The sequence below is a fragment of the Pelodiscus sinensis genome, chromosome 22, assembly GCF_052426305.1.
Source record: "Pelodiscus sinensis isolate ZL-2025 chromosome 22, ASM5242630v1, whole genome shotgun sequence".
In the NCBI taxonomy this organism is placed as follows: Eukaryota; Metazoa; Chordata; order Testudines; family Trionychidae; genus Pelodiscus; species Pelodiscus sinensis.
Window position 1 is genome coordinate 14,424,215 of NC_143073.1, and position 26,771 is coordinate 14,450,985.

A 26,771-nucleotide genomic window follows, 5' to 3' on the forward strand; every position below is an offset into this window, starting at 1 on the left:
CTAGAGACCCCAACGGGGGCCCCTTCTCCGTGAGCCTGGCTAGCTCAGTCGGTAGAGCATCAGACTTTTAATCTGAGGGCCCAGGGTTCAAGTCCCTGGTCAGGCGAGAAAGGGCCCTACGCCCCTCCCCGGGGCTCTTCTGCGGGGCTCTCCCGTGTCTCTCTTCCTCCAGGGAGTCTTCCTTTTCCCTCTTCACTACCTGGCCTTTCCTCCCCCGGGGCCGTTTCCTGCCTGCCGCTCCACAGGCAACTTCCCCGCTGGCCTCCCCTTCTGCAGGAAAAAAAGGCCTCCGGGCCTCCACCAGGGCCCCGTCGCGCGGCTCCGTCTATCGAGCCGACGCCGGGGTGCAGACAAAGCAGAGGGAGGCCAAAAGGGCACCTCTGGCTCCGAGCCCTCGGGACCAACGGGCGGCCGCCCCGCCCCCTTGGCTTCCTCTCGTGGGAGCCAGAAGGGCGCTCCCTCCGTCCTACGGATCTCGCCTGCTTTGGCTCCGTCGAGGACACGCGTCCGCTGCCACAGCTTTGTTCCCCAGGTGCCGCTTGGGACCTGACCCACGTGAAGCGTCCCTGCGCTCCCACGGCCGCTTTAGGCCCCTCGGCCTCGACTTGGACTTAGCGCTGTGTCCTGGTGGCTTCCTTTTCCGTTTTCAACGTACGCGGGTCAAGGGAATAGGGGGGGCATTTCCCTCCAGAAGCGACACGGGCCGGAAGCGCAGAAAGCGTGCCGTCCAAATCGCCCCTTTGGCCCTCTCTCCCGGGGGAGCAGCCAAAGGGAGCGCCCGCCCCAGCTCGGCTCCGAGCGCCAGCGCAGGAGCCGGGAGCGTGGCACGGGCAAAGGAGCTCCCCCGGCCTCGCTTCTGGGAAGCGGGGACGACGGCCATGGGCTGGAGGAGGCGGGGAGCGTCTGCGAGAAGCGCGGCAGCCGGGGGTGGCTCGCTCTGCGGTCTCTGTCAGGGCTAGGCCCGCGGGTGCCTCAGAGGCAGGCGGTAACAGGGAGGCAAGGCCGAGAAGGCGCGGCAGCCTCTCGGTCTTCCGGCGCCCTTCCGCCGGGACAGCTGAGCCGGGCTGCCAAAGCTCCCCAGCGTGGCATGACAAGGGGACGGTGGGTTACTCGGGGAAGGCCTGGCCTGAGCCCGCGGGCTTCTGGGAGCCGGAGGGCTGTGGAGTCCTGCCTACCGGTCGCCTTTTCCTGCCCAGTGTCTCTAGAGACCCCAACGGGGGCCCCTTCTCCGTGAGCCTGGCTAGCTCAGTCGGTAGAGCATCAGACTTTTAATCTGAGGGCCCAGGGTTCAAGTCCCTGGTCAGGCGAGAAAGGGCCCTACGCCCCTCCCCGGGGCTCTTCTGCGGGGCTCTCCCGTGTCTCTCTTCCTCCAGGGAGTCTTCCTTTTCCCTCTTCACTACCTGGCCTTTCCTCCCCCGGGGCCGTTTCCTGCCTGCCGCTCCACAGGCAACTTCCCCGCTGGCCTCCCCTTCTGCAGGAAAAAAAGGCCTCCGGGCCTCCACCAGGGCCCCGTCGCGCGGCTCCGTCTATCGAGCCGACGCCGGGGTGCAGACAAAGCAGAGGGAGGCCAAAAGGGCACCTCTGGCTCCGAGCCCTCGGGACCAACGGGCGGCCGCCCCGCCCCCTTGGCTTCCTCTCGTGGGAGCCAGAAGGGCGCTCCCTCCGTCCTACGGATCTCGCCTGCTTTGGCTCCGTCGAGGACACGCGTCCGCTGCCACAGCTTTGTTCCCCAGGTGCCGCTTGGGACCTGACCCACGTGAAGCGTCCCTGCGCTCCCACGGCCGCTTTAGGCCCCTCGGCCTCGACTTGGACTTAGCGCTGTGTCCTGGTGGCTTCCTTTTCCGTTTTCAACGTACGCGGGTCAAGGGAATAGGGGGGGCATTTCCCTCCAGAAGCGACACGGGCCGGAAGCGCAGAAAGCGTGCCGTCCAAATCGCCCCTTTGGCCCTCTCTCCCGGGGGAGCAGCCAAAGGGAGCGCCCGCCCCAGCTCGGCTCCGAGCGCCAGCGCAGGAGCCGGGAGCGTGGCACGGGCAAAGGAGCTCCCCCGGCCTCGCTTCTGGGAAGCGGGGACGACGGCCATGGGCTGGAGGAGGCGGGGAGCGTCTGCGAGAAGCGCGGCAGCCGGGGGTGGCTCGCTCTGCGGTCTCTGTCAGGGCTAGGCCCGCGGGTGCCTCAGAGGCAGGCGGTAACAGGGAGGCAAGGCCGAGAAGGCGCGGCAGCCTCTCGGTCTTCCGGCGCCCTTCCGCCGGGACAGCTGAGCCGGGCTGCCAAAGCTCCCCAGCGTGGCATGACAAGGGGACGGTGGGTTACTCGGGGAAGGCCTGGCCTGAGCCCGCGGGCTTCTGGGAGCCGGAGGGCTGTGGAGTCCTGCCTACCGGTCGCCTTTTCCTGCCCAGTGTCTCTAGAGACCCCAACGGGGGCCCCTTCTCCGTGAGCCTGGCTAGCTCAGTCGGTAGAGCATCAGACTTTTAATCTGAGGGCCCAGGGTTCAAGTCCCTGGTCAGGCGAGAAAGGGCCCTACGCCCCTCCCCGGGGCTCTTCTGCGGGGCTCTCCCGTGTCTCTCTTCCTCCAGGGAGTCTTCCTTTTCCCTCTTCACTACCTGGCCTTTCCTCCCCCGGGGCCGTTTCCTGCCTGCCGCTCCACAGGCAACTTCCCCGCTGGCCTCCCCTTCTGCAGGAAAAAAAGGCCTCCGGGCCTCCACCAGGGCCCCGTCGCGCGGCTCCGTCTATCGAGCCGACGCCGGGGTGCAGACAAAGCAGAGGGAGGCCAAAAGGGCACCTCTGGCTCCGAGCCCTCGGGACCAACGGGCGGCCGCCCCGCCCCCTTGGCTTCCTCTCGTGGGAGCCAGAAGGGCGCTCCCTCCGTCCTACGGATCTCGCCTGCTTTGGCTCCGTCGAGGACACGCGTCCGCTGCCACAGCTTTGTTCCCCAGGTGCCGCTTGGGACCTGACCCACGTGAAGCGTCCCTGCGCTCCCACGGCCGCTTTAGGCCCCTCGGCCTCGACTTGGACTTAGCGCTGTGTCCTGGTGGCTTCCTTTTCCGTTTTCAACGTACGCGGGTCAAGGGAATAGGGGGGCATTTCCCTCCAGAAGCGACACGGGCCGGAAGCGCAGAAAGCGTGCCGTCCAAATCGCCCCTTTGGCCCTCTCTCCCGGGGGAGCAGCCAAAGGGAGCGCCCGCCCCAGCTCGGCTCCGAGCGCCAGCGCAGGAGCCGGGAGCGTGGCACGGGCAAAGGAGCTCCCCCGGCCTCGCTTCTGGGAAGCGGGGACGACGGCCATGGGCTGGAGGAGGCGGGGAGCGTCTGCGAGAAGCGCGGCAGCCGGGGGTGGCTCGCTCTGCGGTCTCTGTCAGGGCTAGGCCCGCGGGTGCCTCAGAGGCAGGCGGTAACAGGGAGGCAAGGCCGAGAAGGCGCGGCAGCCTCTCGGTCTTCCGGCGCCCTTCCGCCGGGACAGCTGAGCCGGGCTGCCAAAGCTCCCCAGCGTGGCATGACAAGGGGACGGTGGGTTACTCGGGGAAGGCCTGGCCTGAGCCCGCGGGCTTCTGGGAGCCGGAGGGCTGTGGAGTCCTGCCTACCGGTCGCCTTTTCCTGCCCAGTGTCTCTAGAGACCCCAACGGGGGCCCCTTCTCCGTGAGCCTGGCTAGCTCAGTCGGTAGAGCATCAGACTTTTAATCTGAGGGCCCAGGGTTCAAGTCCCTGGTCAGGCGAGAAAGGGCCCTACGCCCCTCCCCGGGGCTCTTCTGCGGGGCTCTCCCGTGTCTCTCTTCCTCCAGGGAGTCTTCCTTTTCCCTCTTCACTACCTGGCCTTTCCTCCCCCGGGGCCGTTTCCTGCCTGCCGCTCCACAGGCAACTTCCCCGCTGGCCTCCCCTTCTGCAGGAAAAAAAGGCCTCCGGGCCTCCACCAGGGCCCCGTCGCGCGGCTCCGTCTATCGAGCCGACGCCGGGGTGCAGACAAAGCAGAGGGAGGCCAAAAGGGCACCTCTGGCTCCGAGCCCTCGGGACCAACGGGCGGCCGCCCCGCCCCCTTGGCTTCCTCTCGTGGGAGCCAGAAGGGCGCTCCCTCCGTCCTACGGATCTCGCCTGCTTTGGCTCCGTCGAGGACACGCGTCCGCTGCCACAGCTTTGTTCCCCAGGTGCCGCTTGGGACCTGACCCACGTGAAGCGTCCCTGCGCTCCCACGGCCGCTTTAGGCCCCTCGGCCTCGACTTGGACTTAGCGCTGTGTCCTGGTGGCTTCCTTTTCCGTTTTCAACGTACGCGGGTCAAGGGAATAGGGGGGCATTTCCCTCCAGAAGCGACACGGGCCGGAAGCGCAGAAAGCGTGCCGTCCAAATCGCCCCTTTGGCCCTCTCTCCCGGGGGAGCAGCCAAAGGGAGCGCCCGCCCCAGCTCGGCTCCGAGCGCCAGCGCAGGAGCCGGGAGCGTGGCACGGGCAAAGGAGCTCCCCCGGCCTCGCTTCTGGGAAGCGGGGACGACGGCCATGGGCTGGAGGAGGCGGGGAGCGTCTGCGAGAAGCGCGGCAGCCGGGGGTGGCTCGCTCTGCGGTCTCTGTCAGGGCTAGGCCCGCGGGTGCCTCAGAGGCAGGCGGTAACAGGGAGGCAAGGCCGAGAAGGCGCGGCAGCCTCTCGGTCTTCCGGCGCCCTTCCGCCGGGACAGCTGAGCCGGGCTGCCAAAGCTCCCCAGCGTGGCATGACAAGGGGACGGTGGGTTACTCGGGGAAGGCCTGGCCTGAGCCCGCGGGCTTCTGGGAGCCGGAGGGCTGTGGAGTCCTGCCTACCGGTCGCCTTTTCCTGCCCAGTGTCTCTAGAGACCCCAACGGGGGCCCCTTCTCCGTGAGCCTGGCTAGCTCAGTCGGTAGAGCATCAGACTTTTAATCTGAGGGCCCAGGGTTCAAGTCCCTGGTCAGGCGAGAAAGGGCCCTACGCCCCTCCCCGGGGCTCTTCTGCGGGGCTCTCCCGTGTCTCTCTTCCTCCAGGGAGTCTTCCTTTTCCCTCTTCACTACCTGGCCTTTCCTCCCCCGGGGCCGTTTCCTGCCTGCCGCTCCACAGGCAACTTCCCCGCTGGCCTCCCCTTCTGCAGGAAAAAAAGGCCTCCGGGCCTCCACCAGGGCCCCGTCGCGCGGCTCCGTCTATCGAGCCGACGCCGGGGTGCAGACAAAGCAGAGGGAGGCCAAAAGGGCACCTCTGGCTCCGAGCCCTCGGGACCAACGGGCGGCCGCCCCGCCCCCTTGGCTTCCTCTCGTGGGAGCCAGAAGGGCGCTCCCTCCGTCCTACGGATCTCGCCTGCTTTGGCTCCGTCGAGGACACGCGTCCGCTGCCACAGCTTTGTTCCCCAGGTGCCGCTTGGGACCTGACCCACGTGAAGCGTCCCTGCGCTCCCACGGCCGCTTTAGGCCCCTCGGCCTCGACTTGGACTTAGCGCTGTGTCCTGGTGGCTTCCTTTTCCGTTTTCAACGTACGCGGGTCAAGGGAATAGGGGGGGCATTTCCCTCCAGAAGCGACACGGGCCGGAAGCGCAGAAAGCGTGCCGTCCAAATCGCCCCTTTGGCCCTCTCTCCCGGGGGAGCAGCCAAAGGGAGCGCCCGCCCCAGCTCGGCTCCGAGCGCCAGCGCAGGAGCCGGGAGCGTGGCACGGGCAAAGGAGCTCCCCCGGCCTCGCTTCTGGGAAGCGGGGACGACGGCCATGGGCTGGAGGAGGCGGGGAGCGTCTGCGAGAAGCGCGGCAGCCGGGGGTGGCTCGCTCTGCGGTCTCTGTCAGGGCTAGGCCCGCGGGTGCCTCAGAGGCAGGCGGTAACAGGGAGGCAAGGCCGAGAAGGCGCGGCAGCCTCTCGGTCTTCCGGCGCCCTTCCGCCGGGACAGCTGAGCCGGGCTGCCAAAGCTCCCCAGCGTGGCATGACAAGGGGACGGTGGGTTACTCGGGGAAGGCCTGGCCTGAGCCCGCGGGCTTCTGGGAGCCGGAGGGCTGTGGAGTCCTGCCTACCGGTCGCCTTTTCCTGCCCAGTGTCTCTAGAGACCCCAACGGGGGCCCCTTCTCCGTGAGCCTGGCTAGCTCAGTCGGTAGAGCATCAGACTTTTAATCTGAGGGCCCAGGGTTCAAGTCCCTGGTCAGGCGAGAAAGGGCCCTACGCCCCTCCCCGGGGCTCTTCTGCGGGGCTCTCCCGTGTCTCTCTTCCTCCAGGGAGTCTTCCTTTTCCCTCTTCACTACCTGGCCTTTCCTCCCCCGGGGCCGTTTCCTGCCTGCCGCTCCACAGGCAACTTCCCCGCTGGCCTCCCCTTCTGCAGGAAAAAAAGGCCTCCGGGCCTCCACCAGGGCCCCGTCGCGCGGCTCCGTCTATCGAGCCGACGCCGGGGTGCAGACAAAGCAGAGGGAGGCCAAAAGGGCACCTCTGGCTCCGAGCCCTCGGGACCAACGGGCGGCCGCCCCGCCCCCTTGGCTTCCTCTCGTGGGAGCCAGAAGGGCGCTCCCTCCGTCCTACGGATCTCGCCTGCTTTGGCTCCGTCGAGGACACGCGTCCGCTGCCACAGCTTTGTTCCCCAGGTGCCGCTTGGGACCTGACCCACGTGAAGCGTCCCTGCGCTCCCACGGCCGCTTTAGGCCCCTCGGCCTCGACTTGGACTTAGCGCTGTGTCCTGGTGGCTTCCTTTTCCGTTTTCAACGTACGCGGGTCAAGGGAATAGGGGGGCATTTCCCTCCAGAAGCGACACGGGCCGGAAGCGCAGAAAGCGTGCCGTCCAAATCGCCCCTTTGGCCCTCTCTCCCGGGGGAGCAGCCAAAGGGAGCGCCCGCCCCAGCTCGGCTCCGAGCGCCAGCGCAGGAGCCGGGAGCGTGGCACGGGCAAAGGAGCTCCCCCGGCCTCGCTTCTGGGAAGCGGGGACGACGGCCATGGGCTGGAGGAGGCGGGGAGCGTCTGCGAGAAGCGCGGCAGCCGGGGGTGGCTCGCTCTGCGGTCTCTGTCAGGGCTAGGCCCGCGGGTGCCTCAGAGGCAGGCGGTAACAGGGAGGCAAGGCCGAGAAGGCGCGGCAGCCTCTCGGTCTTCCGGCGCCCTTCCGCCGGGACAGCTGAGCCGGGCTGCCAAAGCTCCCCAGCGTGGCATGACAAGGGGACGGTGGGTTACTCGGGGAAGGCCTGGCCTGAGCCCGCGGGCTTCTGGGAGCCGGAGGGCTGTGGAGTCCTGCCTACCGGTCGCCTTTTCCTGCCCAGTGTCTCTAGAGACCCCAACGGGGGCCCCTTCTCCGTGAGCCTGGCTAGCTCAGTCGGTAGAGCATCAGACTTTTAATCTGAGGGCCCAGGGTTCAAGTCCCTGGTCAGGTGAGAAAGGGCCCTACGCCCCTCCCTGGGGCTCTTCTGCGGGGGTCTCCCGTGTCTCTCTTCCTCCAGGGAGTCTTCCTTTTCCCTCTTCACTACCTGGCCTTTCCTCCCCCGGGGCCGTTTCCTGCCTGCCGCTCCACAGGCAACTTCCCCGCTGGCCTCCCCTTCTGCAGGAAAAAAAGGCCTCCGGGCCTCCACCAGGGCCCCGTCGCGCGGCTCCGTCTATCGAGCCGACGCCGGGGTGCAGACAAAGCAGAGGGAGGCCAAAGGGGCACCTCTGGCTCCGAGCCCTCGGGACCAACGGGCGGCCGCCCCGCCCCCTTGGCTTCCTCTCGTGGGAGCCAGAAGGGCGCTCCCTCCGTCCTACGGCTCTCGCCTGCTTTGGCTCCGTCGAGGACACGCGTCCGCTGCCACAGCTTTGTTCCCCAGGTGCCGCTTGGGACCTGACCCACGTGAAGCGTCCCTGCGCTCCCACGGCCGCTTTAGGCCCCTCGGCCTCGACTTGGACTTAGCGCTGTGTCCTGGTGGCTTCCTTTTCCGTTTTCAACGTACGCGGGTCAAGGGAATAGGGGGGGCATTTCCCTCCAGAAGCGACACGGGCCGGAAGCGCAGAAAGCGTGCCGTCCAAATCGCCCCTTTGGCCCTCTCTCCCGGGGGAGCAGCCAAAGGGAGCGCCCGCCCCAGCTCGGCTCCGAGCGCCAGCGCAGGAGCCGGGAGCGTGGCACGGGCAAAGGAGCTCCCCCGGCCTCGCTTCTGGGAAGCGGGGACGACGGCCATGGGCTGGAGGAGGCGGGGAGCGTCTGCGAGAAGCGCGGCAGCCGGGGGTGGCTCGCTCTGCGGTCTCTGTCAGGGCTAGGCCCGCGGGTGCCTCAGAGGCAGGCGGTAACAGGGAGGCAAGGCCGAGAAGGCGCGGCAGCCTCTCGGTCTTCCGGCGCCCTTCCGCCGGGACAGCTGAGCCGGGCTGCCAAAGCTCCCCAGCGTGGCATGACAAGGGGACGGTGGGTTACTCGGGGAAGGCCTGGCCTGAGCCCGCGGGCTTCTGGGAGCCGGAGGGCTGTGGAGTCCTGCCTACCGGTCGCCTTTTCCTGCCCAGTGTCTCTAGAGACCCCAACGGGGGCCCCTTCTCCGTGAGCCTGGCTAGCTCAGTCGGTAGAGCATCAGACTTTTAATCTGAGGGCCCAGGGTTCAAGTCCCTGGTCAGGCGAGAAAGGGCCCTACGCCCCTCCCCGGGGCTCTTCTGCGGGGCTCTCCCGTGTCTCTCTTCCTCCAGGGAGTCTTCCTTTTCCCTCTTCACTACCTGGCCTTTCCTCCCCCGGGGCCGTTTCCTGCCTGCCGCTCCACAGGCAACTTCCCCGCTGGCCTCCCCTTCTGCAGGAAAAAAAGGCCTCCGGGCCTCCACCAGGGCCCCGTCGCGCGGCTCCGTCTATCGAGCCGACGCCGGGGTGCAGACAAAGCAGAGGGAGGCCAAAGGGGCACCTCTGGCTCCGAGCCCTCGGGACCAACGGGCGGCCGCCCCGCCCCCTTGGCTTCCTCTCGTGGGAGCCAGAAGGGCGCTCCCTCCGTCCTACGGCTCTCGCCTGCTTTGGCTCCGTCGAGGACACGCGTCCGCTGCCACAGCTTTGTTCCCCAGGTGCCGCTTGGGACCTGACCCACGTGAAGCGTCCCTGCGCTCCCACGGCCGCTTTAGGCCCCTCGGCCTCGACTTGGACTTAGCGCTGTGTCCTGGTGGCTTCCTTTTCCGTTTTCAACGTACGCGGGTCAAGGGAATAGGGGGGGCATTTCCCTCCAGAAGCGACACGGGCCGGAAGCGCAGAAAGCGTGCCGTCCAAATCGCCCCTTTGGCCCTCTCTCCCGGGGGAGCAGCCAAAGGGAGCGCCCGCCCCAGCTCGGCTCCGAGCGCCAGCGCAGGAGCCGGGAGCGTGGCACGGGCAAAGGAGCTCCCCCGGCCTCGCTTCTGGGAAGCGGGGACGACGGCCATGGGCTGGAGGAGGCGGGGAGCGTCTGCGAGAAGCGCGGCAGCCGGGGGTGGCTCGCTCTGCGGTCTCTGTCAGGGCTAGGCCCGCGGGTGCCTCAGAGGCAGGCGGTAACAGGGAGGCAAGGCCGAGAAGGCGCGGCAGCCTCTCGGTCTTCCGGCGCCCTTCCGCCGGGACAGCTGAGCCGGGCTGCCAAAGCTCCCCAGCGTGGCATGACAAGGGGACGGTGGGTTACTCGGGGAAGGCCTGGCCTGAGCCCGCGGGCTTCTGGGAGCCGGAGGGCTGTGGAGTCCTGCCTACCGGTCGCCTTTTCCTGCCCAGTGTCTCTAGAGACCCCAACGGGGGCCCCTTCTCCGTGAGCCTGGCTAGCTCAGTCGGTAGAGCATCAGACTTTTAATCTGAGGGCCCAGGGTTCAAGTCCCTGGTCAGGCGAGAAAGGGCCCTACGCCCCTCCCCGGGGCTCTTCTGCGGGGCTCTCCCGTGTCTCTCTTCCTCCAGGGAGTCTTCCTTTTCCCTCTTCACTACCTGGCCTTTCCTCCCCCGGGGCCGTTTCCTGCCTGCCGCTCCACAGGCAACTTCCCCGCTGGCCTCCCCTTCTGCAGGAAAAAAAGGCCTCCGGGCCTCCACCAGGGCCCCGTCGCGCGGCTCCGTCTATCGAGCCGACGCCGGGGTGCAGACAAAGCAGAGGGAGGCCAAAAGGGCACCTCTGGCTCCGAGCCCTCGGGACCAACGGGCGGCCGCCCCGCCCCCTTGGCTTCCTCTCGTGGGAGCCAGAAGGGCGCTCCCTCCGTCCTACGGATCTCGCCTGCTTTGGCTCCGTCGAGGACACGCGTCCGCTGCCACAGCTTTGTTCCCCAGGTGCCGCTTGGGACCTGACCCACGTGAAGCGTCCCTGCGCTCCCACGGCCGCTTTAGGCCCCTCGGCCTCGACTTGGACTTAGCGCTGTGTCCTGGTGGCTTCCTTTTCCGTTTTCAACGTACGCGGGTCAAGGGAATAGGGAGGGCATTTCCCTCCAGAAGCGACACGGGCCGGAAGCGCAGAAAGCGTGCCGTCCAAATCGCCCCTTTGGCCCTCTCTCCCGGGGGAGCAGCCAAAGGGAGCGCCCGCCCCAGCTCGGCTCCGAGCGCCAGCGCAGGAGCCGGGAGCGTGGCACGGGCAAAGGAGCTCCCCCGGCCTCGCTTCTGGGAAGCGGGGACGACGGCCATGGGCTGGAGGAGGCGGGGAGCGTCTGCGAGAAGCGCGGCAGCCGGGGGTGGCTCGCTCTGCGGTCTCTGTCAGGGCTAGGCCCGCGGGTGCCTCAGAGGCAGGCGGTAACAGGGAGGCAAGGCCGAGAAGGCGCGGCAGCCTCTCGGTCTTCCGGCGCCCTTCCGCCGGGACAGCTGAGCCGGGCTGCCAAAGCTCCCCAGCGTGGCATGACAAGGGGACGGTGGGTTACTCGGGGAAGGCCTGGCCTGAGCCCGCGGGCTTCTGGGAGCCGGAGGGCTGTGGAGTCCTGCCTACCGGTCGCCTTTTCCTGCCCAGTGTCTCTAGAGACCCCAACGGGGGCCCCTTCTCCGTGAGCCTGGCTAGCTCAGTCGGTAGAGCATCAGACTTTTAATCTGAGGGCCCAGGGTTCAAGTCCCTGGTCAGGCGAGAAAGGGCCCTACGCCCCTCCCCGGGGCTCTTCTGCGGGGCTCTCCCGTGTCTCTCTTCCTCCAGGGAGTCTTCCTTTTCCCTCTTCACTACCTGGCCTTTCCTCCCCCGGGGCCGTTTCCTGCCTGCCGCTCCACAGGCAACTTCCCCGCTGGCCTCCCCTTCTGCAGGAAAAAAAGGCCTCCGGGCCTCCACCAGGGCCCCGTCGCGCGGCTCCGTCTATCGAGCCGACGCCGGGGTGCAGACAAAGCAGAGGGAGGCCAAAAGGGCACCTCTGGCTCCGAGCCCTCGGGACCAACGGGCGGCCGCCCCGCCCCCTTGGCTTCCTCTCGTGGGAGCCAGAAGGGCGCTCCCTCCGTCCTACGGATCTCGCCTGCTTTGGCTCCGTCGAGGACACGCGTCCGCTGCCACAGCTTTGTTCCCCAGGTGCCGCTTGGGACCTGACCCACGTGAAGCGTCCCTGCGCTCCCACGGCCGCTTTAGGCCCCTCGGCCTCGACTTGGACTTAGCGCTGTGTCCTGGTGGCTTCCTTTTCCGTTTTCAACGTACGCGGGTCAAGGGAATAGGGAGGGCATTTCCCTCCAGAAGCGACACGGGCCGGAAGCGCAGAAAGCGTGCCGTCCAAATCGCCCCTTTGGCCCTCTCTCCCGGGGGAGCAGCCAAAGGGAGCGCCCGCCCCAGCTCGGCTCCGAGCGCCAGCGCAGGAGCCGGGAGCGTGGCACGGGCAAAGGAGCTCCCCCGGCCTCGCTTCTGGGAAGCGGGGACGACGGCCATGGGCTGGAGGAGGCGGGGAGCGTCTGCGAGAAGCGCGGCAGCCGGGGGTGGCTCGCTCTGCGGTCTCTGTCAGGGCTAGGCCCGCGGGTGCCTCAGAGGCAGGCGGTAACAGGGAGGCAAGGCCGAGAAGGCGCGGCAGCCTCTCGGTCTTCCGGCGCCCTTCCGCCGGGACAGCTGAGCCGGGCTGCCAAAGCTCCCCAGCGTGGCATGACAAGGGGACGGTGGGTTACTCGGGGAAGGCCTGGCCTGAGCCCGCGGGCTTCTGGGAGCCGGAGGGCTGTGGAGTCCTGCCTACCGGTCGCCTTTTCCTGCCCAGTGTCTCTAGAGACCCCAACGGGGGCCCCTTCTCCGTGAGCCTGGCTAGCTCAGTCGGTAGAGCATCAGACTTTTAATCTGAGGGCCCAGGGTTCAAGTCCCTGGTCAGGCGAGAAAGGGCCCTACGCCCCTCCCCGGGGCTCTTCTGCGGGGCTCTCCCGTGTCTCTCTTCCTCCAGGGAGTCTTCCTTTTCCCTCTTCACTACCTGGCCTTTCCTCCCCCGGGGCCGTTTCCTGCCTGCCGCTCCACAGGCAACTTCCCCGCTGGCCTCCCCTTCTGCAGGAAAAAAAGGCCTCCGGGCCTCCACCAGGGCCCCGTCGCGCGGCTCCGTCTATCGAGCCGACGCCGGGGTGCAGACAAAGCAGAGGGAGGCCAAAAGGGCACCTCTGGCTCCGAGCCCTCGGGACCAACGGGCGGCCGCCCCGCCCCCTTGGCTTCCTCTCGTGGGAGCCAGAAGGGCGCTCCCTCCGTCCTACGGATCTCGCCTGCTTTGGCTCCGTCGAGGACACGCGTCCGCTGCCACAGCTTTGTTCCCCAGGTGCCGCTTGGGACCTGACCCACGTGAAGCGTCCCTGCGCTCCCACGGCCGCTTTAGGCCCCTCGGCCTCGACTTGGACTTAGCGCTGTGTCCTGGTGGCTTCCTTTTCCGTTTTCAACGTACGCGGGTCAAGGGAATAGGGGGGCATTTCCCTCCAGAAGCGACACGGGCCGGAAGCGCAGAAAGCGTGCCGTCCAAATCGCCCCTTTGGCCCTCTCTCCCGGGGGAGCAGCCAAAGGGAGCGCCCGCCCCAGCTCGGCTCCGAGCGCCAGCGCAGGAGCCGGGAGCGTGGCACGGGCAAAGGAGCTCCCCCGGCCTCGCTTCTGGGAAGCGGGGACGACGGCCATGGGCTGGAGGAGGCGGGGAGCGTCTGCGAGAAGCGCGGCAGCCGGGGGTGGCTCGCTCTGCGGTCTCTGTCAGGGCTAGGCCCGCGGGTGCCTCAGAGGCAGGCGGTAACAGGGAGGCAAGGCCGAGAAGGCGCGGCAGCCTCTCGGTCTTCCGGCGCCCTTCCGCCGGGACAGCTGAGCCGGGCTGCCAAAGCTCCCCAGCGTGGCATGACAAGGGGACGGTGGGTTACTCGGGGAAGGCCTGGCCTGAGCCCGCGGGCTTCTGGGAGCCGGAGGGCTGTGGAGTCCTGCCTACCGGTCGCCTTTTCCTGCCCAGTGTCTCTAGAGACCCCAACGGGGGCCCCTTCTCCGTGAGCCTGGCTAGCTCAGTCGGTAGAGCATCAGACTTTTAATCTGAGGGCCCAGGGTTCAAGTCCCTGGTCAGGCGAGAAAGGGCCCTACGCCCCTCCCCGGGGCTCTTCTGCGGGGCTCTCCCGTGTCTCTCTTCCTCCAGGGAGTCTTCCTTTTCCCTCTTCACTACCTGGCCTTTCCTCCCCCGGGGCCGTTTCCTGCCTGCCGCTCCACAGGCAACTTCCCCGCTGGCCTCCCCTTCTGCAGGAAAAAAAGGCCTCCGGGCCTCCACCAGGGCCCCGTCGCGCGGCTCCGTCTATCGAGCCGACGCCGGGGTGCAGACAAAGCAGAGGGAGGCCAAAAGGGCACCTCTGGCTCCGAGCCCTCGGGACCAACGGGCGGCCGCCCCGCCCCCTTGGCTTCCTCTCGTGGGAGCCAGAAGGGCGCTCCCTCCGTCCTACGGATCTCGCCTGCTTTGGCTCCGTCGAGGACACGCGTCCGCTGCCACAGCTTTGTTCCCCAGGTGCCGCTTGGGACCTGACCCACGTGAAGCGTCCCTGCGCTCCCACGGCCGCTTTAGGCCCCTCGGCCTCGACTTGGACTTAGCGCTGTGTCCTGGTGGCTTCCTTTTCCGTTTTCAACGTACGCGGGTCAAGGGAATAGGGGGGGCATTTCCCTCCAGAAGCGACACGGGCCGGAAGCGCAGAAAGCGTGCCGTCCAAATCGCCCCTTTGGCCCTCTCTCCCGGGGGAGCAGCCAAAGGGAGCGCCCGCCCCAGCTCGGCTCCGAGCGCCAGCGCAGGAGCCGGGAGCGTGGCACGGGCAAAGGAGCTCCCCCGGCCTCGCTTCTGGGAAGCGGGGACGACGGCCATGGGCTGGAGGAGGCGGGGAGCGTCTGCGAGAAGCGCGGCAGCCGGGGGTGGCTCGCTCTGCGGTCTCTGTCAGGGCTAGGCCCGCGGGTGCCTCAGAGGCAGGCGGTAACAGGGAGGCAAGGCCGAGAAGGCGCGGCAGCCTCTCGGTCTTCCGGCGCCCTTCCGCCGGGACAGCTGAGCCGGGCTGCCAAAGCTCCCCAGCGTGGCATGACAAGGGGACGGTGGGTTACTCGGGGAAGGCCTGGCCTGAGCCCGCGGGCTTCTGGGAGCCGGAGGGCTGTGGAGTCCTGCCTACCGGTCGCCTTTTCCTGCCCAGTGTCTCTAGAGACCCCAACGGGGGCCCCTTCTCCGTGAGCCTGGCTAGCTCAGTCGGTAGAGCATCAGACTTTTAATCTGAGGGCCCAGGGTTCAAGTCCCTGGTCAGGCGAGAAAGGGCCCTACGCCCCTCCCCGGGGCTCTTCTGCGGGGCTCTCCCGTGTCTCTCTTCCTCCAGGGAGTCTTCCTTTTCCCTCTTCACTACCTGGCCTTTCCTCCCCCGGGGCCGTTTCCTGCCTGCCGCTCCACAGGCAACTTCCCCGCTGGCCTCCCCTTCTGCAGGAAAAAAAGGCCTCCGGGCCTCCACCAGGGCCCCGTCGCGCGGCTCCGTCTATCGAGCCGACGCCGGGGTGCAGACAAAGCAGAGGGAGGCCAAAAGGGCACCTCTGGCTCCGAGCCCTCGGGACCAACGGGCGGCCGCCCCGCCCCCTTGGCTTCCTCTCGTGGGAGCCAGAAGGGCGCTCCCTCCGTCCTACGGATCTCGCCTGCTTTGGCTCCGTCGAGGACACGCGTCCGCTGCCACAGCTTTGTTCCCCAGGTGCCGCTTGGGACCTGACCCACGTGAAGCGTCCCTGCGCTCCCACGGCCGCTTTAGGCCCCTCGGCCTCGACTTGGACTTAGCGCTGTGTCCTGGTGGCTTCCTTTTCCGTTTTCAACGTACGCGGGTCAAGGGAATAGGGGGGGCATTTCCCTCCAGAAGCGACACGGGCCGGAAGCGCAGAAAGCGTGCCGTCCAAATCGCCCCTTTGGCCCTCTCTCCCGGGGGAGCAGCCAAAGGGAGCGCCCGCCCCAGCTCGGCTCCGAGCGCCAGCGCAGGAGCCGGGAGCGTGGCACGGGCAAAGGAGCTCCCCCGGCCTCGCTTCTGGGAAGCGGGGACGACGGCCATGGGCTGGAGGAGGCGGGGAGCGTCTGCGAGAAGCGCGGCAGCCGGGGGTGGCTCGCTCTGCGGTCTCTGTCAGGGCTAGGCCCGCGGGTGCCTCAGAGGCAGGCGGTAACAGGGAGGCAAGGCCGAGAAGGCGCGGCAGCCTCTCGGTCTTCCGGCGCCCTTCCGCCGGGACAGCTGAGCCGGGCTGCCAAAGCTCCCCAGCGTGGCATGACAAGGGGACGGTGGGTTACTCGGGGAAGGCCTGGCCTGAGCCCGCGGGCTTCTGGGAGCCGGAGGGCTGTGGAGTCCTGCCTACCGGTCGCCTTTTCCTGCCCAGTGTCTCTAGAGACCCCAACGGGGGCCCCTTCTCCGTGAGCCTGGCTAGCTCAGTCGGTAGAGCATCAGACTTTTAATCTGAGGGCCCAGGGTTCAAGTCCCTGGTCAGGCGAGAAAGGGCCCTACGCCCCTCCCTGGGGCTCTTCTGCGGGGCTCTCCCATGTCTCTCTTCCTCCAGGGAGTCTTCCTTTTCCCTCTTCACTACCTGGCCTTTCCTCCCCCGGGGCCGTTTCCTGCCTGCCGCTCCACAGGCAACTTCCCCGCTGGCCTCCCCTTCTGCAGGAAAAAAAGGCCTCCGGGCCTCCACCAGGGCCCCGTCGCGCGGCTCCGTCTATCGAGCCGACGCCGGGGTGCAGACAAAGCAGAGGGAGGCCAAAAGGGCACCTCTGGCTCCGAGCCCTCGGGACCAACGGGCGGCCGCCCCGCCCCCTTGGCTTCCTCTCGTGGGAGCCAGAAGGGCGCTCCCTCCGTCCTACGGATCTCGCCTGCTTTGGCTCCGTCGAGGACACGCGTCCGCTGCCACAGCTTTGTTCCCCAGGTGCCGCTTGGGACCTGACCCACGTGAAGCGTCCCTGCGCTCCCACGGCCGCTTTAGGCCCCTCGGCCTCGACTTGGACTTAGCGCTGTGTCCTGGTGGCTTCCTTTTCCGTTTTCAACGTACGCGGGTCAAGGGAATAGGGGGGGCATTTCCCTCCAGAAGCGACACGGGCCGGAAGCGCAGAAAGCGTGCCGTCCAAATCGCCCCTTTGGCCCTCTCTCCCGGGGGAGCAGCCAAAGGGAGCGCCCGCCCCAGCTCGGCTCCGAGCGCCAGCGCAGGAGCCGGGAGCGTGGCACGGGCAAAGGAGCTCCCCCGGCCTCGCTTCTGGGAAGCGGGGACGACGGCCATGGGCTGGAGGAGGCGGGGAGCGTCTGCGAGAAGCGCGGCAGCCGGGGGTGGCTCGCTCTGCGGTCTCTGTCAGGGCTAGGCCCGCGGGTGCCTCAGAGGCAGGCGGTAACAGGGAGGCAAGGCCGAGAAGGCGCGGCAGCCTCTCGGTCTTCCGGCGCCCTTCCGCCGGGACAGCTGAGCCGGGCTGCCAAAGCTCCCCAGCGTGGCATGACAAGGGGACGGTGGGTTACTCGGGGAAGGCCTGGCCTGAGCCCGCGGGCTTCTGGGAGCCGGAGGGCTGTGGAGTCCTGCCTACCGGTCGCCTTTTCCTGCCCAGTGTCTCTAGAGACCCCAACGGGGGCCCCTTCTCCGTGAGCCTGGCTAGCTCAGTCGGTAGAGCATCAGACTTTTAATCTGAGGGCCCAGGGTTCAAGTCCCTGGTCAGGCGAGAAAGGGCCCTACGCCCCTCCCCGGGGCTCTTCTGCGGGGCTCTCCCGTGTCTCTCTTCCTCCAGGGAGTCTTCCTTTTCCCTCTTCACTACCTGGCCTTTCCTCCCCCGGGGCCGTTTCCTGCCTGCCGCTCCACAGGCAACTTCCCCGCTGGCCTCCCCTTCTGCAGGAAAAAAAGGCCTCCGGGCCTCCACCAGGGCCCCGTCGCGCGGCTCCGTCTATCGAGCCGACGCCGGGGTGCAGACAAAGCAGAGGGAGGCCAAAAGGGCACCTCTGGCTCCGAGCCCTCGGGACCAACGGGCGGCCGCCCCGCCCCCTTGGCTTCCTCTCGTGGGAGCCAGAAGGGCGCTCCCTCCGTCCTACGGATCTCGCCTGCTTTGGCTCCGTCGAGGACACGCGTCCGCTGCCACAGCTTTGTTCCCCAGGTGCCGCTTGGGACCTGACCCACGTGAAGCGTCCCTGCGCTCCCACGGCCGCTTTAGGCCCCTCGGCCTCGACTTGGACTTAGCGCTGTGTCCTGGTGGCTTCCTTTTCCGTTTTCAACGTACGCGGGTCAAGGGAATAGGGGGGGCATTTCCCTCCAGAAGCGACACGGGCCGGAAGCGCAGAAAGCGTGCCGTCCAAATCGCCCCTTTGGCCCTCTCTCCCGGGGGAGCAGCCAAAGGGAGCGCCCGCCCCAGCTCGGCTCCGAGCGCCAGCGCAGGAGCCGGGAGCGTGGCACGGGCAAAGGAGCTCCCCCGGCCTCGCTTCTGGGAAGCGGGGACGACGGCCATGGGCTGGAGGAGGCGGGGAGCGTCTGCGAGAAGCGCGGCAGCCGGGGGTGGCTCGCTCTGCGGTCTCTGTCAGGGCTAGGCCCGCGGGTGCCTCAGAGGCAGGCGGTAACAGGGAGGCAAGGCCGAGAAGGCGCGGCAGCCTCTCGGTCTTCCGGCGCCCTTCCGCCGGGACAGCTGAGCCGGGCTGCCAAAGCTCCCCAGCGTGGCATGACAAGGGGACGGTGGGTTACTCGGGGAAGGCCTGGCCTGAGCCCGCGGGCTTCTGGGAGCCGGAGGGCTGTGGAGTCCTGCCTACCGGTCGCCTTTTCCTGCCCAGTGTCTCTAGAGACCCCAACGGGGGCCCCTTCTCCGTGAGCCTGGCTAGCTCAGTCGGTAGAGCATCAGACTTTTAATCTGAGGGCCCAGGGTTCAAGTCCCTGGTCAGGCGAGAAAGGGCCCTACGCCCCTCCCTGGGGCTCTTCTGCGGGGCTCTCCCGTGTCTCTCTTCCTCCAGGGAGTCTTCCTTTTCCCTCTTCACTACCTGGCCTTTCCTCCCCCGGGGCCGTTTCCTGCCTGCCGCTCCACAGGCAACTTCCCCGCTGGCCTCCCCTTCTGCAGGAAAAAAAGGCCTCCGGGCCTCCACCAGGGCCCCGTCGCGCGGCTCCGTCTATCGAGCCGACGCCGGGGTGCAGACAAAGCAGAGGGAGGCCAAAAGGGCACCTCTGGCTCCGAGCCCTCGGGACCAACGGGCGGCCGCCCCGCCCCCTTGGCTTCCTCTCGTGGGAGCCAGAAGGGCGCTCCCTCCGTCCTACGGATCTCGCCTGCTTTGGCTCCGTCGAGGACACGCGTCCGCTGCCACAGCTTTGTTCCCCAGGTGCCGCTTGGGACCTGACCCACGTGAAGCGTCCCTGCGCTCCCACGGCCGCTTTAGGCCCCTCGGCCTCGACTTGGACTTAGCGCTGTGTCCTGGTGGCTTCCTTTTCCGTTTTCAACGTACGCGGGTCAAGGGAATAGGGGGGGCATTTCCCTCCAGAAGCGACACGGGCCGGAAGCGCAGAAAGCGTGCCGTCCAAATCGCCCCTTTGGCCCTCTCTCCCGGGGGAGCAGCCAAAGGGAGCGCCCGCCCCAGCTCGGCTCCGAGCGCCAGCGCAGGAGCCGGGAGCGTGGCACGGGCAAAGGAGCTCCCCCGGCCTCGCTTCTGGGAAGCGGGGACGACGGCCATGGGCTGGAGGAGGCGGGGAGCGTCTGCGAGAAGCGCGGCAGCCGGGGGTGGCTCGCTCTGCGGTCTCTGTCAGGGCTAGGCCCGCGGGTGCCTCAGAGGCAGGCGGTAACAGGGAGGCAAGGCCGAGAAGGCGCGGCAGCCTCTCGGTCTTCCGGCGCCCTTCCGCCGGGACAGCTGAGCCGGGCTGCCAAAGCTCCCCAGCGTGGCATGACAAGGGGACGGTGGGTTACTCGGGGAAGGCCTGGCCTGAGCCCGCGGGCTTCTGGGAGCCGGAGGGCTGTGGAGTCCTGCCTACCGGTCGCCTTTTCCTGCCCAGTGTCTCTAGAGACCCCAACGGGGGCCCCTTCTCCGTGAGCCTGGCTAGCTCAGTCGGTAGAGCATCAGACTTTTAATCTGAGGGCCCAGGGTTCAAGTCCCTGGTCAGGCGAGAAAGGGCCCTACGCCCCTCCCTGGGGCTCTTCTGCGGGGCTCTCCCGTGTCTCTCTTCCTCCAGGGAGTCTTCCTTTTCCCTCTTCACTACCTGGCCTTTCCTCCCCCGGGGCCGTTTCCTGCCTGCCGCTCCACAGGCAACTTCCCCGCTGGCCTCCCCTTCTGCAGGAAAAAAAGGCCTCCGGGCCTCCACCAGGGCCCCGTCGCGCGGCTCCGTCTATCGAGCCGACGCCGGGGTGCAGACAAAGCAGAGGGAGGCCAAAAGGGCACCTCTGGCTCCGAGCCCTCGGGACCAACGGGCGGCCGCCCCGCCCCCTTGGCTTCCTCTCGTGGGAGCCAGAAGGGCGCTCCCTCCGTCCTACGGATCTCGCCTGCTTTGGCTCCGTCGAGGACACGCGTCCGCTGCCACAGCTTTGTTCCCCAGGTGCCGCTTGGGACCTGACCCACGTGAAGCGTCCCTGCGCTCCCACGGCCGCTTTAGGCCCCTCGGCCTCGACTTGGACTTAGCGCTGTGTCCTGGTGGCTTCCTTTTCCGTTTTCAACGTACGCGGGTCAAGGGAATAGGGGGGGCATTTCCCTCCAGAAGCGACACGGGCCGGAAGCGCAGAAAGCGTGCCGTCCAAATCGCCCCTTTGGCCCTCTCTCCCGGGGGAGCAGCCAAAGGGAGCGCCCGCCCCAGCTCGGCTCCGAGCGCCAGCGCAGGAGCCGGGAGCGTGGCATGGGCAAAGGAGCTCCCCCGGCCTCGCTTCTGGGAAGCGGGGACGACGGCCATGGGCTGGAGGAGGCGGGGAGCGTCTGCGAGAAGCGCGGCAGCCGGGGGTGGCTCGCTCTGCGGTCTCTGTCAGGGCTAGGCCCGCGGGTGCCTCAGAGGCAGGCGGTAACAGGGAGGCAAGGCCGAGAAGGCGCGGCAGCCTCTCGGTCTTCCGGCGCCCTTCCGCCGGGACAGCTGAGCCGGGCTGCCAAAGCTCCCCAGCGTGGCATGACAAGGGGACGGTGGGTTACTCGGGGAAGGCCTGGCCTGAGCCCGCGGGCTTCTGGGAGCCGGAGGGCTGTGGAGTCCTGCCTACCGGTCGCCGTTTCCTGCCCAGTGTCTCTAGAGACCCCAACGGGGGCCCCTTCTCCGTGAGCCTGGCTAGCTCAGTCGGTAGAGCATCAGACTTTTAATCTGAGGGCCCAGGGTTCAAGTCCCTGGTCAGGCGAGAAAGGGCCCTACGCCCCTCCCTGGGGCTCTTCTGCGGGGCTCTCCCGTGTCTCTCTTCCTCCAGGGAGTCTTCCTTTTCCCTCTTCACTACCTGGCCTTTCCTCCCCCGGGGCCGTTTCCTGCCTGCCGCTCCACAGGCAACTTCCCCGCTGGCCTCCCCTTCTGCAGGAAAAAAAGGCCTCCGGGCCTCCACCAGGGCCCCGTCGCGCGGCTCCGTCTATCGAGCCGACGCCGGGGTGCAGACAAAGCAGAGGGAGGCCAAAAGGGCACCTCTGGCTCCGAGCCCTCGGGACCAACGGGCGGCCGCCCCGCCCCCTTGGCTTCCTCTCGTGGGAGCCAGAAGGGCGCTCCCTCCGTCCTACGGATCTCGCCTGCTTTGGCTCCGTCGAGGACACGCGTCCGCTGCCACAGCTTTGTTCCCCAGGTGCCGCTTGGGACCTGACCCACGTGAAGCGTCCCTGCGCTCCCACGGCCGCTTTAGGCCCCTCGGCCTCGACTTGGACTTAGCGCTGTGTCCTGGTGGCTTCCTTTTCCGTTTTCAACGTACGCGGGTCAAGGGAATAGGGGGGGCATTTCCCTCCAGAAGCGACACGGGCCGGAAGCGCAGAAAGCGTGCCGTCCAAATCGCCCCTTTGGCCCTCTCTCCCGGGGGAGCAGCCAAAGGGAGCGCCCGCCCCAGCTCGGCTCCGAGCGCCAGCGCAGGAGCCGGGAGCGTGGCACGGGCAAAGGAGCTCCCCCGGCCTCGCTTCTGGGAAGCGGGGACGACGGCCATGGGCTGGAGGAGGCGGGGAGCGTCTGCGAGAAGCGCGGCAGCCGGGGGTGGCTCGCTCTGCGGTCTCTGTCAGGGCTAGGCCCGCGGGTGCCTCAGAGGCAGGCGGTAACAGGGAGGCAAGGCCGAGAAGGCGCGGCAGCCTCTCGGTCTTCCGGCGCCCTTCCGCCGGGACAGCTGAGCCGGGCTGCCAAAGCTCCCCAGCGTGGCATGACAAGGGGACGGTGGGTTACTCGGGGAAGGCCTGGCCTGAGCCCGCGGGCTTCTGGGAGCCGGAGGGCTGTGGAGTCCTGCCTACCGGTCGCCTTTTCCTGCCCAGTGTCTCTAGAGACCCCAACGGGGGCCCCTTCTCCGTGAGCCTGGCTAGCTCAGTCGGTAGAGCATCAGACTTTTAATCTGAGGGCCCAGGGTTCAAGTCCCTGGTCAGGCGAGAAAGGGCCCTACGCCCCTCCCTGGGGCTCTTCTGCGGGGCTCTCCTGTGTCTCTCTTCCTCCAGGGAGTCTTCCTTTTCCCTCTTCACTACCTGGCCTTTCCTCCCCCGGGGCCGTTTCCTGCCTGCCGCTCCACAGGCAACTTCCCCGCTGGCCTCCCCTTCTGCAGGAAAAAAAGGCCTCCGGGCCTCCACCAGGGCCCCGTCGCGCGGCTCCGTCTATCGAGCCGACGCCGGGGTGCAGACAAAGCAGAGGGAGGCCAAAAGGGCACCTCTGGCTCCGAGCCCTCGGGACCAACGGGCGGCCGCCCCGCCCCCTTGGCTTCCTCTCGTGGGAGCCAGAAGGGCGCTCCCTCCGTCCTACGGCTCTCGCCTGCTTTGGCTCCGTCGAGGACACGCGTCCGCTGCCACAGCTTTGTTCCCCAGGTGCCGCTTGGGACCTGACCCACGTGAAGCGTCCCTGCGCTCCCACGGCCGCTTTAGGCCCCTCGGCCTCGACTTGGACTTAGCGCTGTGTCCTGGTGGCTTCCTTTTCCGTTTTCAACGTACGCGGGTCAAGGGAATAGGGGGGGCATTTCCCTCCAGAAGCGACACGGGCCGGAAGCGCAGAAAGCGTGCCGTCCAAATCGCCCCTTTGGCCCTCTCTCCCGGGGGAGCAGCCAAAGGGAGCGCCCGCCCCAGCTCGGCTCCGAGCGCCAGCGCAGGAGCCGGGAGCGTGGCACGGGCAAAGGAGCTCCCCCGGCCTCGCTTCTGGGAAGCGGGGACGACGGCCATGGGCTGGAGGAGGCGGGGAGCGTCTGCGAGAAGCGCGGCAGCCGGGGGTGGCTCGCTCTGCGGTCTCTGTCAGGGCTAGGCCCGCGGGTGCCTCAGAGGCAGGCGGTAACAGGGAGGCAAGGCCGAGAAGGCGCGGCAGCCTCTCGGTCTTCCGGCGCCCTTCCGCCGGGACAGCTGAGCCGGGCTGCCAAAGCTCCCCAGCGTGGCATGACAAGGGGACGGTGGGTTACTCGGGGAAGGCCTGGCCTGAGCCCGCGGGCTTCTGGGAGCCGGAGGGCTGTGGAGTCCTGCCTACCGGTCGCCTTTTCCTGCCCAGTGTCTCTAGAGACCCCAACGGGGGCCCCTTCTCCGTGAGCCTGGCTAGCTCAGTCGGTAGAGCATCAGACTTTTAATCTGAGGGCCCAGGGTTCAAGTCCCTGGTCAGGCGAGAAAGGGCCCTATGCCCCTCCCCGGGGCTCTTCTGCGGGGCTTTCCCGTGTCTCTCTTCCTCCAGGGAGTCTTCCTTTTGCCTCTTCACTACCTGGCCTTTCCTCCCCCGGGGCCGTTTCCTGCCTGCCGCTCCACAGGCAACTTCCCCGCTGGCCTCCCCTTCTGCAGGAAAAAAAGGCCTCCGGGCCTCCACCAGGGCCCCGTCGCGCGGCTCCGTCTATCGAGCCGACGCCGGGGTGCAGACAAAGCAGAGGGAGGCCAAAAGGGCACCTCTGGCTCCGAGCCCTCGGGACCAACGGGCGGCCGCCCCGCCCCCTTGGCTTCCTCTCGTGGGAGCCAGAAGGGCGCTCCCTCCGTCCTACGGATCTCGCCTGCTTTGGCTCCGTCGAGGACACGCGTCCGCTGCCACAGCTTTGTTCCCCAGGTGCCGCTTGGGACCTGACCCACGTGAAGCGTCCCTGCGCTCCCACGGCCGCTTTAGGCCCCTCGGCCTCGACTTGGACTTAGCGCTGTGTCCTGGTGGCTTCCTTTTCCGTTTTCAACGTACGCGGGTCAAGGGAATAGGGGGGGCATTTCCCTCCAGAAGCGACACGGGCCGGAAGCGCAGAAAGCGTGCCGTCCAAATCGCCCCTTTGGCCCTCTCTCCCGGGGGAGCAGCCAAAGGGAGCGCCCGCCCCAGCTCGGCTCCGAGCGCCAGCGCAGGAGCCGGGAGCGTGGCACGGGCAAAGGAGCTCCCCCGGCCTCGCTTCTGGGAAGCGGGGACGACGGCCATGGGCTGGAGGAGGCGGGGAGCGTCTGCGAGAAGCGCGGCAGCCGGGGGTGGCTCGCTCTGCGGTCTCTGTCAGGGCTAGGCCCGCGGGTGCCTCAGAGGCAGGCGGTAACAGGGAGGCAAGGCCGAGAAGGCGCGGCAGCCTCTCGGTCTTCCGGCGCCCTTCCGCCGGGACAGCTGAGCCGGGCTGCCAAAGCTCCCCAGCGTGGCATGACAAGGGGACGGTGGGTTACTCGGGGAAGGCCTGGCCTGAGCCCGCGGGCTTCTGGGAGCCGGAGGGCTGTGGAGTCCTGCCTACCGGTCGCCGTTTCCTGCCCAGTGTCTCTAGAGACCCCAACGGGGGCCCCTCCTCCGTGAGCCTGGCTAGCTCAGTCGGTAGAGCATCAGACTTTTAATCTGAGGGCCCAGGGTTCAAGTCCCTGGTCAGGCGAGAAAGGGCCCTACGCCCCTCCCTGGGGCTCTTCTGCGGGGCTTTCCCGTGTCTCTCTTCCTCCAGGGAGTCTTCCTTTTCCCTCTTCACTACCTGGCCTTTCCTCCCCAGGGGCCGTTTCCTGCCTGCCGCTCCACAGGCAACTTCCCCGCTGGCCTCCCCTTCTGCAGGAAAAAAAGGCCTCCGGGCCTCCACCAGGGCCCCGTCGCGCGGCTCCGTCTATCGAGCCGACGCCGGGGTGCAGACAAAGCAGAGGGAGGCCAAAAGGGCACCTCTGGCTCCGAGCCCTCGGGACCAACGGGCGGCCGCCCCGCCCCCTTGGCTTCCTCTCGTGGGAGCCAGAAGGGCGCTCCCTCCGTCCTACGGATCTCGCCTGCTTTGGCTCCGTCGAGGACACGCGTCCGCTGCCACAGCTTTGTTCCCCAGGTGCCGCTTGGGACCTGACCCACGTGAAGCGTCCCTGCGCTCCCACGGCCGCTTTAGGCCCCTCGGCCTCGACTTGGACTTAGCGCTGTGTCCTGGTGGCTTCCTTTTCCGTTTTCAACGTACGCGGGTCAAGGGAATAGGGGGGGCATTTCCCTCCAGAAGCGACACGGGCCGGAAGCGCAGAAAGCGTGCCGTCCAAATCGCCCCTTTGGCCCTCTCTCCCGGGGGAGCAGCCAAAGGGAGCGCCCGCCCCAGCTCGGCTCCGAGCGCCAGCGCAGGAGCCGGGAGCGTGGCACGGGCAAAGGAGCTCCCCCGGCCTCGCTTCTGGGAAGCGGGGACGACGGCCATGGGCTGGAGGAGGCGGGGAGCGTCTGCGAGAAGCGCGGCAGCCGGGGGTGGCTCGCTCTGCGGTCTCTGTCAGGGCTAGGCCCGCGGGTGCCTCAGAGGCAGGCGGTAACAGGGAGGCAAGGCCGAGAAGGCGCGGCAGCCTCTCGGTCTTCCGGCGCCCTTCCGCCGGGACAGCTGAGCCGGGCTGCCAAAGCTCCCCAGCGTGGCATGACAAGGGGACGGTGGGTTACTCGGGGAAGGCCTGGCCTGAGCCCGCGGGCTTCTGGGAGCCGGAGGGCTGTGGAGTCCTGCCTACCGGTCGCCGTTTCCTGCCCAGTGTCTCTAGAGACCCCAACGGGGGCCCCTCCTCCGTGAGCCTGGCTAGCTCAGTCGGTAGAGCATCAGACTTTTAATCTGAGGGCCCAGGGTTCAAGTCCCTGGTCAGGCGAGAAAGGGCCCTACGCCCCTCCCTGGGGCTCTTCTGCGGGGCTTTCCCGTGTCTCTCTTCCTCCAGGGAGTCTTCCTTTTCCCTCTTCACTACCTGGCCTTTCCTCCCCAGGGGCCGTTTCCTGCCTGCCGCTCCACAGGCAACTTCCCCGCTGGCCTCCCCTTCTGCAGGAAAAAAAGGCCTCCGGGCCTCCACCAGGGCCCCGTCGCGCGGCTCCGTCTATCGAGCCGACGCCGGGGTGCAGACAAAGCAGAGGGAGGCCAAAAGGGCACCTCTGGCTCCGAGCCCTCGGGACCAACGGGCGGCCGCCCCGCCCCCTTGGCTTCCTCTCGTGGGAGCCAGAAGGGCGCTCCCTCCGTCCTACGGATCTCGCCTGCTTTGGCTCCGTCGAGGACACGCGTCCGCTGCCACAGCTTTGTTCCCCAGGTGCCGCTTGGGACCTGACCCACGTGAAGCGTCCCTGCGCTCCCACGGCCGCTTTAGGCCCCTCGGCCTCGACTTGGACTTAGCGCTGTGTCCTGGTGGCTTCCTTTTCCGTTTTCAACGTACGCGGGTCAAGGGAATAGGGGGGGCATTTCCCTCCAGAAGCGACACGGGCCGGAAGCGCAGAAAGCGTGCCGTCCAAATCGCCCCTTTGGCCCTCTCTCCCGGGGGAGCAGCCAAAGGGAGCGCCCGCCCCAGCTCGGCTCCGAGCGCCAGCGCAGGAGCCGGGAGCGTGGCACGGGCAAAGGAGCTCCCCCGGCCTCGCTTCTGGGAAGCGGGGACGACGGCCATGGGCTGGAGGAGGCGGGGAGCGTCTGCGAGAAGCGCGGCAGCCGGGGGTGGCTCGCTCTGCGGTCTCTGTCAGGGCTAGGCCCGCGGGTGCCTCAGAGGCAGGCGGTAACAGGGAGGCAAGGCCGAGAAGGCGCGGCAGCCTCTCGGTCTTCCGGCGCCCTTCCGCCGGGACAGCTGAGCCGGGCTGCCAAAGCTCCCCAGCGTGGCATGACAAGGGGACGGTGGGTTACTCGGGGAAGGCCTGGCCTGAGCCCGGGGGCTTCTGGGAGCCGGAGGGCTGTGGAGTCCTGACTACCGGTCGCCTTTTCCTGCCCAGTGTCTCTAGAGACCCCAACGGGGGCCCCTTCTCCGTGAGCCTGGCTAGCTCAGTCGGTAGAGCATCAGACTTTTAATCTGAGGGCCCAGGGTTCAAGTCCCTGGTCAGGTGAGAAAGGGCCCTATGCCCCTCCCTGGGGCTCTTCTGCGGGGCTCTCCAGTGTCTCTCTTCCTCCAGGGAGTCTTCCTTTTCCCTCTTCACTACCTGGCCTTTCCTCCCCCGGGGCCGTTTCCTGCCTGCCGCTCCACAGGCAACTTCCCCGCTGGCCTCCCCTTCTGCAGGAAAAAAAGGCCTCCGGGCCTCCACCAGGGCCCCGTCGCGCGGCTCCGTCTATCGAGCCGACGCCGGGGTGCAGACA

At 67.9% G+C, this 26,771-nt stretch overlaps 21 non-coding genes across 21 annotated transcripts; all 21 read left to right on the plus strand.

Annotated features, from left to right (window-relative positions):
• The first annotated feature begins 33 nt into the window (after positions 1 to 33).
• Positions 34 to 106, plus strand: TRNAK-UUU (transfer RNA lysine (anticodon UUU)). Its single transcript has one exon. It is a non-coding gene; the product is annotated as a tRNA-Lys (tRNA).
• Positions 107 to 1,234: 1,128 nt separating this feature from the next.
• On the plus strand, positions 1,235 to 1,307 carry TRNAK-UUU (transfer RNA lysine (anticodon UUU)). Its single transcript has one exon. It is a non-coding gene; the product is annotated as a tRNA-Lys (tRNA).
• Positions 1,308 to 2,435: 1,128 nt separating this feature from the next.
• TRNAK-UUU (transfer RNA lysine (anticodon UUU)) lies at positions 2,436 to 2,508 on the plus strand. The gene has a single exon. It is a non-coding gene; the product is annotated as a tRNA-Lys (tRNA).
• A 1,127-nt stretch (positions 2,509 to 3,635) lies between these two features.
• Positions 3,636 to 3,708, plus strand: TRNAK-UUU (transfer RNA lysine (anticodon UUU)). Its single transcript has one exon. It is a non-coding gene; the product is annotated as a tRNA-Lys (tRNA).
• A 1,127-nt stretch (positions 3,709 to 4,835) lies between these two features.
• Positions 4,836 to 4,908, plus strand: TRNAK-UUU (transfer RNA lysine (anticodon UUU)). Its single transcript has one exon. It is a non-coding gene; the product is annotated as a tRNA-Lys (tRNA).
• A 1,128-nt stretch (positions 4,909 to 6,036) lies between these two features.
• On the plus strand, positions 6,037 to 6,109 carry TRNAK-UUU (transfer RNA lysine (anticodon UUU)). Its single transcript has one exon. It is a non-coding gene; the product is annotated as a tRNA-Lys (tRNA).
• Positions 6,110 to 8,437: 2,328 nt separating this feature from the next.
• On the plus strand, positions 8,438 to 8,510 carry TRNAK-UUU (transfer RNA lysine (anticodon UUU)). Its single transcript has one exon. It is a non-coding gene; the product is annotated as a tRNA-Lys (tRNA).
• Positions 8,511 to 9,638: 1,128 nt separating this feature from the next.
• Positions 9,639 to 9,711, plus strand: TRNAK-UUU (transfer RNA lysine (anticodon UUU)). Its single transcript has one exon. It is a non-coding gene; the product is annotated as a tRNA-Lys (tRNA).
• A 1,128-nt stretch (positions 9,712 to 10,839) lies between these two features.
• TRNAK-UUU (transfer RNA lysine (anticodon UUU)) lies at positions 10,840 to 10,912 on the plus strand. Its single transcript has one exon. It is a non-coding gene; the product is annotated as a tRNA-Lys (tRNA).
• Positions 10,913 to 12,040: 1,128 nt separating this feature from the next.
• On the plus strand, positions 12,041 to 12,113 carry TRNAK-UUU (transfer RNA lysine (anticodon UUU)). Its single transcript has one exon. It is a non-coding gene; the product is annotated as a tRNA-Lys (tRNA).
• A 1,127-nt stretch (positions 12,114 to 13,240) lies between these two features.
• TRNAK-UUU (transfer RNA lysine (anticodon UUU)) lies at positions 13,241 to 13,313 on the plus strand. Its single transcript has one exon. It is a non-coding gene; the product is annotated as a tRNA-Lys (tRNA).
• A 1,128-nt stretch (positions 13,314 to 14,441) lies between these two features.
• Positions 14,442 to 14,514, plus strand: TRNAK-UUU (transfer RNA lysine (anticodon UUU)). The gene has a single exon. It is a non-coding gene; the product is annotated as a tRNA-Lys (tRNA).
• Positions 14,515 to 15,642: 1,128 nt separating this feature from the next.
• TRNAK-UUU (transfer RNA lysine (anticodon UUU)) lies at positions 15,643 to 15,715 on the plus strand. The gene has a single exon. It is a non-coding gene; the product is annotated as a tRNA-Lys (tRNA).
• A 1,128-nt stretch (positions 15,716 to 16,843) lies between these two features.
• TRNAK-UUU (transfer RNA lysine (anticodon UUU)) lies at positions 16,844 to 16,916 on the plus strand. Its single transcript has one exon. It is a non-coding gene; the product is annotated as a tRNA-Lys (tRNA).
• Positions 16,917 to 18,044: 1,128 nt separating this feature from the next.
• On the plus strand, positions 18,045 to 18,117 carry TRNAK-UUU (transfer RNA lysine (anticodon UUU)). The gene has a single exon. It is a non-coding gene; the product is annotated as a tRNA-Lys (tRNA).
• A 1,128-nt stretch (positions 18,118 to 19,245) lies between these two features.
• On the plus strand, positions 19,246 to 19,318 carry TRNAK-UUU (transfer RNA lysine (anticodon UUU)). Its single transcript has one exon. It is a non-coding gene; the product is annotated as a tRNA-Lys (tRNA).
• Positions 19,319 to 20,446: 1,128 nt separating this feature from the next.
• On the plus strand, positions 20,447 to 20,519 carry TRNAK-UUU (transfer RNA lysine (anticodon UUU)). Its single transcript has one exon. It is a non-coding gene; the product is annotated as a tRNA-Lys (tRNA).
• A 1,128-nt stretch (positions 20,520 to 21,647) lies between these two features.
• On the plus strand, positions 21,648 to 21,720 carry TRNAK-UUU (transfer RNA lysine (anticodon UUU)). Its single transcript has one exon. It is a non-coding gene; the product is annotated as a tRNA-Lys (tRNA).
• Positions 21,721 to 22,848: 1,128 nt separating this feature from the next.
• TRNAK-UUU (transfer RNA lysine (anticodon UUU)) lies at positions 22,849 to 22,921 on the plus strand. The gene has a single exon. It is a non-coding gene; the product is annotated as a tRNA-Lys (tRNA).
• Positions 22,922 to 24,049: 1,128 nt separating this feature from the next.
• On the plus strand, positions 24,050 to 24,122 carry TRNAK-UUU (transfer RNA lysine (anticodon UUU)). Its single transcript has one exon. It is a non-coding gene; the product is annotated as a tRNA-Lys (tRNA).
• Positions 24,123 to 25,250: 1,128 nt separating this feature from the next.
• On the plus strand, positions 25,251 to 25,323 carry TRNAK-UUU (transfer RNA lysine (anticodon UUU)). Its single transcript has one exon. It is a non-coding gene; the product is annotated as a tRNA-Lys (tRNA).
• Positions 25,324 to 26,771: the final 1,448 nt, after the last annotated feature.